The sequence below is a fragment of the Tachypleus tridentatus genome, unplaced genomic scaffold (genome assembly GCF_004210375.1).
Source record: "Tachypleus tridentatus isolate NWPU-2018 unplaced genomic scaffold, ASM421037v1 Hic_cluster_2, whole genome shotgun sequence".
Taxonomy (NCBI): domain Eukaryota; kingdom Metazoa; phylum Arthropoda; class Merostomata; order Xiphosura; family Limulidae; genus Tachypleus; species Tachypleus tridentatus.
This window is the reverse complement of record NW_027467782.1, coordinates 30,493,845-30,506,259: the sequence shown is the minus strand read 5'-3', so window position 1 is coordinate 30,506,259 and position 12,415 is coordinate 30,493,845. Positions and strand designations below refer to the sequence as shown.

The 12,415-nt window shown below is 30.0% G+C and overlaps 1 long non-coding RNA gene across 10 annotated transcripts; it reads right to left on the bottom strand.

Moving 5' to 3' along the window:
• Positions 1-445: 445 nt before the first annotated feature.
• LOC143242827 (uncharacterized) lies at positions 446-11,973 on the bottom strand. Of its 10 annotated transcripts, none has more exons than XR_013023299.1 (4): positions 11,486-11,748; positions 10,628-10,706; positions 4,273-4,370; positions 446-581 (listed from the first exon to the last, which is right to left on the bottom strand). It is a non-coding gene; the product is annotated as an uncharacterized LOC143242827 (long non-coding RNA). The 10 variants fall into 10 exon arrangements; XR_013023298.1 differs by lacking the exon at positions 446-581 and adding an exon at positions 3,331-3,711 and having other exon boundaries at positions 4,028-4,370; positions 10,620-10,706; XR_013023294.1 differs by lacking the exon at positions 10,628-10,706 and having other exon boundaries at positions 4,235-4,370.
• Positions 11,974-12,415: the final 442 nt, after the last annotated feature.

Here is a 12,415-nt window from a genome sequence, read left to right as displayed (position 1 = left end):
AACTTTTGACCAGCTAGTATTTAGGCTAATTTCATAGTGTTCACATTTTCCTATTAAATGCTGAAAAGTTTTTTATTTTTTATTTTCCCTTTTCTTATTTTCATCTTTTCAAAGCTCGACTCAAATAAGTGGTTGAGTCAAAATTCTGCAAAATGCATATTTTTCATGTTCACTGACTTTAAGTTTGCATGGCGGTGCATATCAAAAGTTTGATTCCATATAAAATTACCATACGATATCAAATGATCAAATAGCAATTAGTCATACATATTTATATAAATCAAATGCCAGAACAAATTGGTTATTTAAAAGCAAAAAATAGTGATATCATATATAATACCACAGTTTAAAATAACTTGTAGTAAGATAATAACACTTTCAGAAAAAATTACAATTTAACATAAATATACCAAATTTAAACAAACAAAACAGCTTTAATCACCTCTCCATAAGTTACAATAATGTCACTATTGATGATTAACCAATCAGCAACAACTTTGATACCCGGCAAAAGTCCTTCTTGGTTGATGATTTTAATGACTTCAACTACTGAGGGTGTCAATTCCTGTTCCACTAGAGACCTATATTTAGGATGATAATACTCAAAAGATATTTTTTGGTGTTGACTATATCAAAGACTGACAAAAATTCATCATATTAAAATATTATACAAAACAAAATGTTTAAAACTGAAATACCAGACACTTTTTTATCAATCTGAGCATAAAATAAACACTATGTAACAAATTTTTTACTTTAATGCTAATACAATCAAGTCCATTTTGCAGAACTATTACTAGTCAAATTTCTTCTAGTCCTCCATTGCAGTCAACAGCGTTGCTCGTGACACTCTCAACACTAAGCCCACTGTGTGCCACTGTAGTCACTCAACTCTTCTTCTTTTCGACTACATGCTCAGTCACACCACACTGGTGCAACTAGCTTGTCACTGCTGTTCTTCTAAGTCTGACTCAGAATGACCTGAATCATTGTTTTCATAACACACAGAAATTAGTTAGCAATTGATAATGACAAATTTTTTTTGTTATACGTTTATTCGACCAAACACATGAACTGGTTTGAAATGATTAAAGGCCACTGATTTTATACTTTACATAGAACATGAATGATAAGAACTTGGAGATGTAAACAGCACAAAGTCATTATACCATACTAAATATATCAAAATAATATCAGGATTCCTAAAGCCTTTTGAGATGTTGACCCCTTTAGAAATTTATAAAGCGGTCACTGATTCTCAAATTCTTGAACATAAATTCGAAGTGAAACTTCAAAATATAATCAACTTTTATGATGCAATCATTAGGAAACATAAAATGTGAAAAAAATGAGGTTTTCTCTAAAAGTTGCCTGATGAATATCGGACTGTAGGTTTCAGAGTTTGAGTCCCTGAAGTTTCTAACATTAAACCTATTTCTCTGTCTCTTCAGAGTCAATAACCATTTACATGACTAATTGCAGTTTTAACAACATACAAACTTGGAGAGTCATACAGCAGTTAGATGCATAGGCCAACTTTAGCACAGGAGTTATTTCTGTCCTCCTATCAACACTTAAGTCCTTATTCACCCCTTACAGTCTCACCAAACCAAGGGGATCAATATCAACCATTCTGGGAAACCTAATTTACATGATAAAAGAATTTTGACAGACATTTGAGAAATTACAAAGTTTTATATTTAAATATCCATGACAAAGAGATAAATGAAAAATATAAAGAGTTATTACTAAAATAAACCTCAAAAATGTGACAAGAAAAAACAAAGAAATAATAATATCTGATCTATTAGAAGTCATAAAAATGAAGATAAATTGGAACTATTTTAAACTGTTCTGGTCATCGTTATGATGAAGTCCAAAACTTGATAAATACCATTAATAACTTTAATCCAACATGAGGTTGTTTGACATAAACTATTGCAAACATAAATTATTTTCAAAGTAAAAAAGTCTCTCATAAAGAATGTAATAATAATGAACAATTTTATACAGAAATAATACAATCTGTTGGGCACTTTAAAATATATACTTACAATATTTAAAATACCATGCAATGCATCTGAGATAAGTAATAATAATGATAAATCTGGTCACTAAAGTTACTGCTGTAAAGTTTTAACAGTCAAAGATGTATTTTATTCAAACAATTGAAAGTTACAATCCTGAAATTTTTTAAAATAAAAATATCATATTAACATTATTGTGAGATATCTAACCAGTCACAAGTTGAAATGGTGAAATGTATTAAAATCTTGAAGAATATTTATCTGGGAAATGTAATGTGACATCGTGGTTATCGTTAAGTTTCCACAAAGCTTTGTTAGCATTTAATCACTATGTTGTACAGCATAACTGTCTACAGTTTTACATTTTTTAACATAAGGGTGTTTTACCATTTCACTATGAATAATTTACAATTTATAATATTTTAAGTACTTCTGGATATGAAATTTCATTATCTTGACTTCAAATATAACTTATATATGTATTTAGTACAAACTACAGACAAATAACCAAATTCAAACCACAGCTTTTATATAATTACATTTTCATGTTTACAAAACCAATTTCATGAAAAAGTTCTTAAATGGTGTCACATCTGTGCTAAAGTTACAAACATTTAAACCTAATGGCTCCAGAAGAGCTAATTTGACAAATTATAAACTGTGCTTAAGTACAACTGGTCACAGTGATGACCCAGTAAATATTTTTCTGAAAACTGTGAAAACAGAACAGCTACATTTGTACAGATAGTTGGTGCTTTATTGACACAGTTTTGCAAGCCTGATAAAAGATATGAATATTCAATCATAATGAAAATAAATACATTTTTTATTGAGATTTGTTGTATACCTTCTTCAGTAATTAATACTTTTCAAATTTTCTGGCTCTTTCTGTTACAAAAGATTTATTCATAACCTACCATCATGAACTTTAACAAAGGTATTATCACCACCAAAGTGGTCAGAGTAGTTAAAATATGTTTGCTAACGATATTCTTAGACTTGACAAACTATCTTCACAAAATAACACGTTGTTTTACTGTTGTTTGGTTGTTTGTTAAACAGAGTATTTGTGATGAAACTTAGTTGAATGGACGATAACTGCTGTAAAATCACAAGTGTAGGGATGACATTTTGAAGTCTTCCACTTGAAGCGAGAGGTGGAGAAGACTTTCAAATGTTATCATCTACACTTGTTTTTTCTCAACAGGCAGTTGCCATCTATTCATGTAAGTTTCATCAAGTTATTACTTGTGTTATTTACATACAATAAACCTAACAAAATAAATAAGGATTTGAATCAAAATAATATATTGGTGTTACCTTCACTACCCTATAAATTTAACTAATGTCTGGTCGTAAGAGAAACTTTTCATAGCTTTCAAACAGATATAATTTAATACAAAAAACACCTTTTAACAATGAGAAACACACCTAAAGAAACTAAAAATAAAAGTATCAGATCTCTAGTTTAGTTTTATGTTTACTAAACTTTTCACAAGATTCCTCTGTTCATCTCTGAGGACCTCTGCTTAAATATTTTACTGGCTTCACACTGATGGAAACAGTTTATAATATGCTCCATCTAATGGCATTCAAACCTTATTTGTAGCTATATTCTTTATGCTTTTCTTCATTGTAGTTCAGACTACATGCTGTGACATTATAAAAGGGTGGAATTGAAAAACTGTAATAATAAAAATAAGGAAAGAAACATAAAATGTTTAATTATGTATTTAAAGTATGATAGTTTATTTATCTATAAACCAATGTTTTGGGATGGAATGAAAATTTGAAAATAATTTAAAGTCGCACCATTTACAAGAGATTCCCCTCAAAGCTGTATGCAAACAAGTGTTTACATTTTTTAAATATTCATTCCAATTTTTATCAAAAAAAAATGTTACAAAATGATAAAATAACCAATTCTGAAGTATTTTTCAGTTAGAAAATGTTGAATTAAAGTTTTCTATGATAACTATATTGGGTAAAAATCTTTTTACCTTTTACTAATTGAACTGGCGTGTGCGTTTTTCTCATAGCAAAGCCACATTGGGCTATCTGCTGAGTCCACCGAGGGGAATTGAATCACTAATTTTAACATTGTAAATCTGTAGAGTTACTGCTGTACCAGCGAGGCACTACAGAACTGGTAGTTATCTACTTTTATTTCATGTAATAGTTAAATTAAAATAAACAAATTTTAACACCTTCACTTAATTCTGAATCTTCCTGACTAGTACTACACCTTCACTTAATTCTGAATCTTCCTGACTAGTACTACTTTGTTTTCTTCTCCTAGACACTCAGCGACAAAGATCGTTCCTTGATTTTCTTTAGAAACCTCTGAAAAATAAACAAAAGAAGAAAGAAACAAAATTATTTTTTTTCAATGGCATGAAAATAACAAAATTTACTAGCAATAAACAAAACAGGTTTTTTTCCCAGTATGTCACTGTCCAAAGTTACAAAGTTCCTTTAAATAAGAGTAAATATGCATAAATTGTGTGTTTGTTTTGAATTTTGTGCAAAGTCACGTGAGGGCTATCTGAGTAGCAGTCCTAATTTAGCAGTGCAAGACTAGATAGAGGCAGCTAGTCATCACCACCCACTGCTAACTCTCAGGCTACTATTTTACCAACAAATAGTGTGATTGAGTCTCTCATTATAACAACCTCATGACTGAAAGGGTGAGCATGTTTGGTGTGACGGGGATTCAAACCCGCGACTCTCGTGTTATGAGTTGAGTGCCTTAACCACTTGGCCATGCCAGACCAAATATGCAAGGGATCTTCAAGTCAATAGACAGGACTTAAGTATTTTATCACAGAATTACGACCCTGACCATTATATCACACTGATTACAAATATCCCAGAACATTTTAACAAGCATCTCAAAATCTTTGGACCATCAGTTTTATTTGGCAGTCTCCACAAGGAAGTTTTAAGGTGTTAAACAGTTTTAAGAATTTCAAAGACTAACTACCACATAACATTAATTTTTTAAATGCATGTGACAATCATTCTCTTATAATTCCATTGTTGGTTAGGGTGGTATTACTTTATTACTTGCATTTGAATATCACTCTTATACATTCTAAATTACTTTTTTTGTGTTGTTACTTACTTACACAGGACCTCATGATTATAAAAGAGCAACATGCCTACCTTAAGCTACAGGTTCAGTATGAGAAGTTAATTTTTTATTAATGGAGCTCCTTGAAAAAAGGCATACAAAGAGATGATGAGTTAATAGTGTGAAACTGTCCTCATTTTCTTGTAAGGAAATTTTTTCATTGGAAGTAAAAAAACTGATATATAAAATATTTTTACAGACTCATCTTGTGTTATCCCTATTACTAACAGTAAACCTTCTTGAATTTACAATTGAAGGCAAAGAGAGCTTTGAGAACATGGCTGTATCATGCTAAAAATATCCCTGGAAAAATGTTAATTTACTTTATTCAGTGAACTTTCTTCAAAGATAATAACAGCTGGGGCAAAATCTTGCTATTTGCCAATCAGCTATTTAAGAGGAAGATATACATACAAACGTGATCACCAAATGGGAATGACTAGGGTTGTAAAATTTGTACAAGGATTATAACATAGGATGGGAAATCAAAAGATGGAATCTCTAACAGAAAAATGTAAAAAATGTCTTAACTGAAGATAAATAGCAATGTATAAATAAACTTCTGTTTAATCCAGATTGTTAAATCCTCATTCTTCATAATGAACATTATGAAATGATTCAAGCAAATAACTCAAAATATTCAAATATCCTGTATCATGTTAAAAATTCAGTAAATTTTCTTTTTCCTTCACAATCACTGTACTTAATATCACATTAGGACATATGATTGCATGAACAAGAAAGAGGAACACTAAAAAATTTATCAGACAAGGATACATTGCTGCAGCTGTACCAAACTATCCTTAAAACATCTCAAACTGAATGTTATGAAATAAAATATAATGCCACAATAATAATGTATGTTGAATAAAGTTGTGATGTTTACTTCCATAAAATAATTTTACGTCATTATAAGCAGAAGTATCAACTGAGAGGAACATCTTGATATTGTGTCATAAAAATTGTCTTCTTATTTTAGTTGTTAAAAACAAACAGTGACAAAGGCTGTAGATTATATTCATCACGTTTTTATGACCTACAAATGAAATGATGTCTGACAAAAGTACTTGAGGGAGAAGTATATGTATCTAGAGTTGCATAGTAAATGTTACTACAAAGAACTGTGACTATACAGCAATATCTGTAAGTCACACACAGCCTATAATAAAAACAATCTACAAAACATTTTTTGGAAACTATGTACTAGTCATTCTGTTAACAACTGTATTATTATTTCTTAACTTCAAAAAAAAACAACCAACATCTCATTAAAGTATGCTTGTTTGTTATTGGATAAAACAACATAGTTTCATATAATATAGTACTCGTAAATACATACAAATTACTGTTTAAAACATTAAAAATTAACACCAGTTAACAAAACAACACTAAGTATACAATTAACTTTTAATGTATTCTATCCATTCATCCATCAATATTTTCAGAAACCAAAACAAGTAATAAATATACTGTGTACATAAACATGTAAATATTGCTCTATATACAACTCAAGCAAAAAAATGGTGTTATTAAATAGGATAAATTTACTAAAAACTTATAAACTGATTTTATGGAAATTGTTTGGTTTACACACAAAGGCACTTGAAAACTATCTCCCAAAAAACTCAGCAACAAAGGTATAAACAGATAAGTTACAATAAAACTATTTTGTGGAAAACAAATGTAACCCACAAACAAAAAACATACAATGTACAACACAGATAAATATCTTTCTCAGTTACTGAACAAAAAAAACATTCCACAAAACTTGATTTCTTCAAACTGAAAAACATCAACATCTAACACAACCAGAAAATAAGTATGTTATACAGTTTCTTTGTAGCAGTTATAAGTTTATAATGATTAATAAAATATTTTCCAAACACACACACACACAAAAATAGTTCTGACTTGTTTTATTTGAAGTCTACTTATAAATATTATGTTTTAAAGTTAGTTTCTCTGATCAATTTTTATCATTTACACAAAGCAAAAGCATAACAATATTATCAAATTTTATAACCTTTTAACGAGTGTTAAAATCCCAATTCAGTTAAATGGTTTTAGCTGTTTCCAGAGTGTAAAACTAAGCATAAAGAAGCACTTCATAGTTCAAAACATCAAAGCAATATACACATATTTACACTAATTATTCATGTCCACAGTAACATACTATTCTGAAAAAAAAATTGCCTATGGTCAAAACAAAGTAATACAAAAGGCTGGGACAAGAAACAACTAAATGTTGAACATTCAAGAGTAAGCAGTTTGAATCATGATGTAACCATTGAAGTCCAACCTGACAAAATGGATTGTAAACAACTGAGAGTTTTTGTGAAAACATTTAAGAAACACAGAGGCTGATACCTTACAGAAGTTTCCACCCTTCATGATGGTTATTAGCTTACAAATATTTTGAACCCTTAAGACAACTAATGGTCACAGAAAATGTTAACCATATCACTAATCTCTGTAACTGTTGAAGGCCTGTGCAAGGGAACTTGCACTATCATTAACAAATTGTTTTATATTAGTTAAAGGGCCACTCTGACTTTTTTCACAACAAATAACAAAAACAAAACATGATAATTTTTTACTCACTATCTAAACATGGCTATCTTTTGTTAGAATTTTATATTGCTCTGTACCTTTTTCATTTGTCTGAATCTCTTGAGTATCTAATATGATTCACAATAGGTATTCCATGAATTAAAAAAACAACAACATGATATAGTACTATACTTGTACTAACATAAATTAATATGTAAATCACGAGTACTAAGTCTTCTGTTTACAATCAGTAACAGGAGTAATGTTACAAAAATTCTTCTTCATTAACAAATGTTTACTAGTAGTTCCAGTGCTGTAAACATCTACAAGTTTGGGACCTTCAAAATTAGTATTTCATGTAACAAACAAATTAAACAAACAGAAGCAGATACAGTATGGTGCTAGAGAGAAAAAAAAACCCTTAATGTTTAATTACATCTCTCCCATGAGCAGTCAAATTTATAAATGAAAAAGCATGAATGATATTAAAAAAAAGCAACACTTAATGACTGTAATTATGAAAAAAAATGGATCTTAACATATTTTTCATGAAGTATGTATTATTCACACAAACAAAGTAAATTATATTACCTTATTATTAACTGCAATGGACTATTCCACTTAAACCTCTTTGCAAAGAAAAAGTATTTAACTACACCATCTACCACATAGTGGGGTTTATTTAATGTAAAGTACAAAAACTGTTGAAAATTATACCCCATAATAACCTGATGATGTATCATTCATTATGAGCCTAAAATGTACAGTACAACATAGCTAATAATTATTTTATCTAATTAGTCAATTACAATTCAACCAGTAGCATACTTATATGACAAGTAAAGGCACAATTTTAAATGTTTCATAAAGTTAAGCACAACTAACTTCTTCCAGTGTCAAATTATTAGAGAAACATGTCAAACATTATTCCCATTTTTAAGATTCTTTAAAAGTCCTTTTCCCATTTGTAGACTATCCTATCAAACATTTCTTTCAAGCATGAGATGTGTGAGATTTATTACTAAATAAACTGAACACTGGCTTTCAGATCACGCAACGTAAATTGGTTTAATATTAAGTAAAAAATCAGCTGCCAGCTCTAAGTGTCTGATGTAAGTAGAGGGGGACGAAAAGTCTGTTTATACAATGACAAACAAATTATACTACTGTGTAATATTACTAGACATATTTGTCTTGTATATGTAACAAATAAACTGAATTATTCTATAGTAGTAACATCATATGCTCTTCTGCATTAGTTTGGTAAACAACTTTGTCAAATTATTTAGCACCACAAAACAGTCACCTTATAGCAACATCAAGGTACAGCACAGTGACAATCATTTAGCCACTTTTTCATGGTTGTAGTACTGTTTGTTTGTTTTAGCATCTCCACTATATTAGAGTATTACCATATTAGCACATAACCATTTTTTATTCCCTTGTCATAATACTGTGATTTTCTAGTGTCTGCCATTAGGTTGCAGCAGTTGTGGTATAGTAACAATCATTTTACCATTTATGGATTATTATAACACAATGTATTCTTAGCACCCTTCATTATGTTACAGCATACCAGTCAACTATACCTAAATTATTGTACATTATACTAACTTTCTCTCTCCTGTATTGTCTGCTTACCATTTTACTTCACCACATACCAGGTTGGCAATTTTACTTTGCATCCACATGAAAATGTTTCTTCCAGTAATAACTGGGACCACACTTGAAAAACTGTATTAAGTACCATTCTAAAATCTCATAAAGGCCCTTGGTGTTTGTTTTGAAAAACATCTTTACAGATATTGTTTATACAGATGACTCTCTTAACACAACTATATCAGTGTGTTGAATCATAAAGAAGACAGTTTAGATCTATCATAGCTGCTATTTATTATACTACAAGGTTTGTTTATATTCTAATATCTGTATGTAACTTTACAATTAGTTGTTAAGTTATATTCAGAAAACACAAGAATTCAGTTGTGTCACAACAACAGTTTATTAGATGATTCAAGTTCATTTTCTACTATCTATATATTACCTTGAGACCAAACAGTTATGAGCTAGCTATTAAATCAAATGGAAAATTAGAACAGAACTATTACATGTACCACAATAGCAACATGTTAATTTACCTAGTGATTTCTTGAAATGTCTACATTCATACTATAATGAAGTTTTTTTTTCCCTAAATTTCTAAATCAGCTAGAAACCTTATGAATTTTATTTTTTTTTATATTAGAAAATATTTCAGTGTTTGTCTTATATTGTAATATTTTACTTATAATTTCACTCAAGGTATAATTATTAATAGACTAATACACTAAAATCTGCCAGACAACAATGACCCGTGTTTAATGTCTTTTTTTATTATTTGTGTTATGATCACAATTTAATTATAATATCAAACTTCCTCAGAATCACACTCTTTCCCTATTCTATAACAAAATAAATGGGCTAAACAAAAGTAATTTAAAACTGAAATAAAGCAACATATGGGTCAAATAATTTTAATAATTTAGTGTTATAAACGTTTTGTCTCTCACAAAATTTTAAAACTATATAGCCAAACAATTAAAAACTGGTCAATACATTTTGTTAGAAATAAGTAGAAAGTGCACTTCTTGGCCTAATTTCCCTTTATGGCAGACATTAATATGGTAAGCTCTGCTGCTAGAACTATCCATTTTTACCAAAACTGTGGTAATGATGAGAATCTTTATATTTTATTAATGTTAACTGAAAGCCTGGTTCAGTCACTTCTCAGAATAATTGATATCAATGTTCTTGACATTGAACAGTCACATTTTACTAATTCATTAAACACACAAAAAACTGAATGGATACTTTCCATCAAGCCAGTAATTATAGAACCAAAATATGTAACAAAGGGAAGAATTAAGTACAATTATACTAATCACTGTTTGATGTTAACTGTCTGAGCTGTTTTAGGGCAGTTTCTACCAACTTCTTCTTGTCCTGCTTCTCTCACCCTTAAGGGAGTAAAGAACATTAATTCACACTAAAAGTATGGATAGGTCAAATTAATATTTTAAAAATTAGTAAATTATATTATTAAAATTGTACAAATCCTTTTCATTCACAAGCCTGAACAAGACCTACCTAAAAAAAATAAGACCCTTTAAAAAAAAAATGTTGCGTTATTTGAATTTGTATTTTTTATCAATAATTTTATTTCTAAAACAACTTGAAGGTAGTTATACACTTTTCATAAATAAATAAACTTTGGTTCAAAACATGCATTATAAAATATAAAGTGTAAACACACCATTGGAAAGTAAAAAAACAAACAAACTTTTTTTTGTCTTTATAACACAAATTCATCAATCAATCAACTCTTTTACAAGTCTGCACACACACAAATTTGCCCAAAACAATGTTTTAGGTAACACTGCATAACAAATCATTTGCTACTAGAAAACTCAAGTGATTCTTGGTAGTTAACTAGTTTTGGTTTCAGATACGTAATCAAAATTTGTCCATCACCTCTAGATTTTAATATACTGTAGTATCTCACTACTTTATCAACAATATGTGGAATACCATACAATCAGCTCAGTTCAATAGGTTTATACTGTGAAATTAAGTTTACATAGAAAGTTTAATGAACAAAAGGAATAAATTTTTGATAACTTCAAACAGTAACTGTATTGTATTGGTGTAAAACTCCATATATATTGTTTATATGTGCTACTTGTTCTTGATAAAATTATAATGACTTGCACCAATTTTGCTTCATTCCCATGTTCACCTTTTCTGCACAGGAATATTTGAGGAGTCCCTCAACTGAGCTTAAAATGGGCAGAGTGATACACCTCTCTCTCAACTGCTTTTCACTCCACTCACTCAGTTGGTTACTTTGTCTGGCTCTGCCCACACTCAAAACAAAGTCCATCTTCCTCACATCATACCTGTGATATAATCACTTTCACTTCAAGTAAAGTCCAAAAACCACCTAAACAGTTTATGCTACATTTGTGTTGTACAGTTTCCAAATCTGGCTTCACACAGTGGCTAAATCAAAAGAGAACAATTGTGTCATTTAGAATTTCAATGATACAGTGTGAGCCAAAGATCATCTAACTTACTGTTATTTTTGCATTAATATTTCTGGATATTCAGACAAAACTAAACAATACACTAAATATCCAGAGATTGCATCTGTGATGAAACCAGTACCTCATGGGGATGATTTTCTTGTGTCACATCCAGCAGCAAAGTGGGAAATAGAAGTTATATTAGTAATTTTACCCTGTGGCATCTCAGCATAAACTGCCTCATCTGATCACACAAGATGAACTAAATGATCAGATTTGTGACTTGTTTTATACTGAAACAGCATGGGGAACTTTCATTTACGGCAATGGAATTTATCATAAAAGTCTTGCTTCTCACGTCAGCATGCAAGATACTTTGTGTTTCTGTACAAATGTTGATGCACTAATTGAAGAATCAAGTACTGATTATAGTCTCAAGAAAGAAAACATTTTACCAATACATCTTAAGTTAGTGTGAAAACTGTGCTTTTACATAATGGGAACACTAAGCCATTGGTTCCTGTTATTAATGCTGTGAACATAGTAGAACATGCAGCTTATTCCTGAAGCAATCAAATATCCACTTCTGCTAAGTCTATAAAGTGAGTAAACCAAACACTGTAGCTTTTTGTCTGTCTGGGATA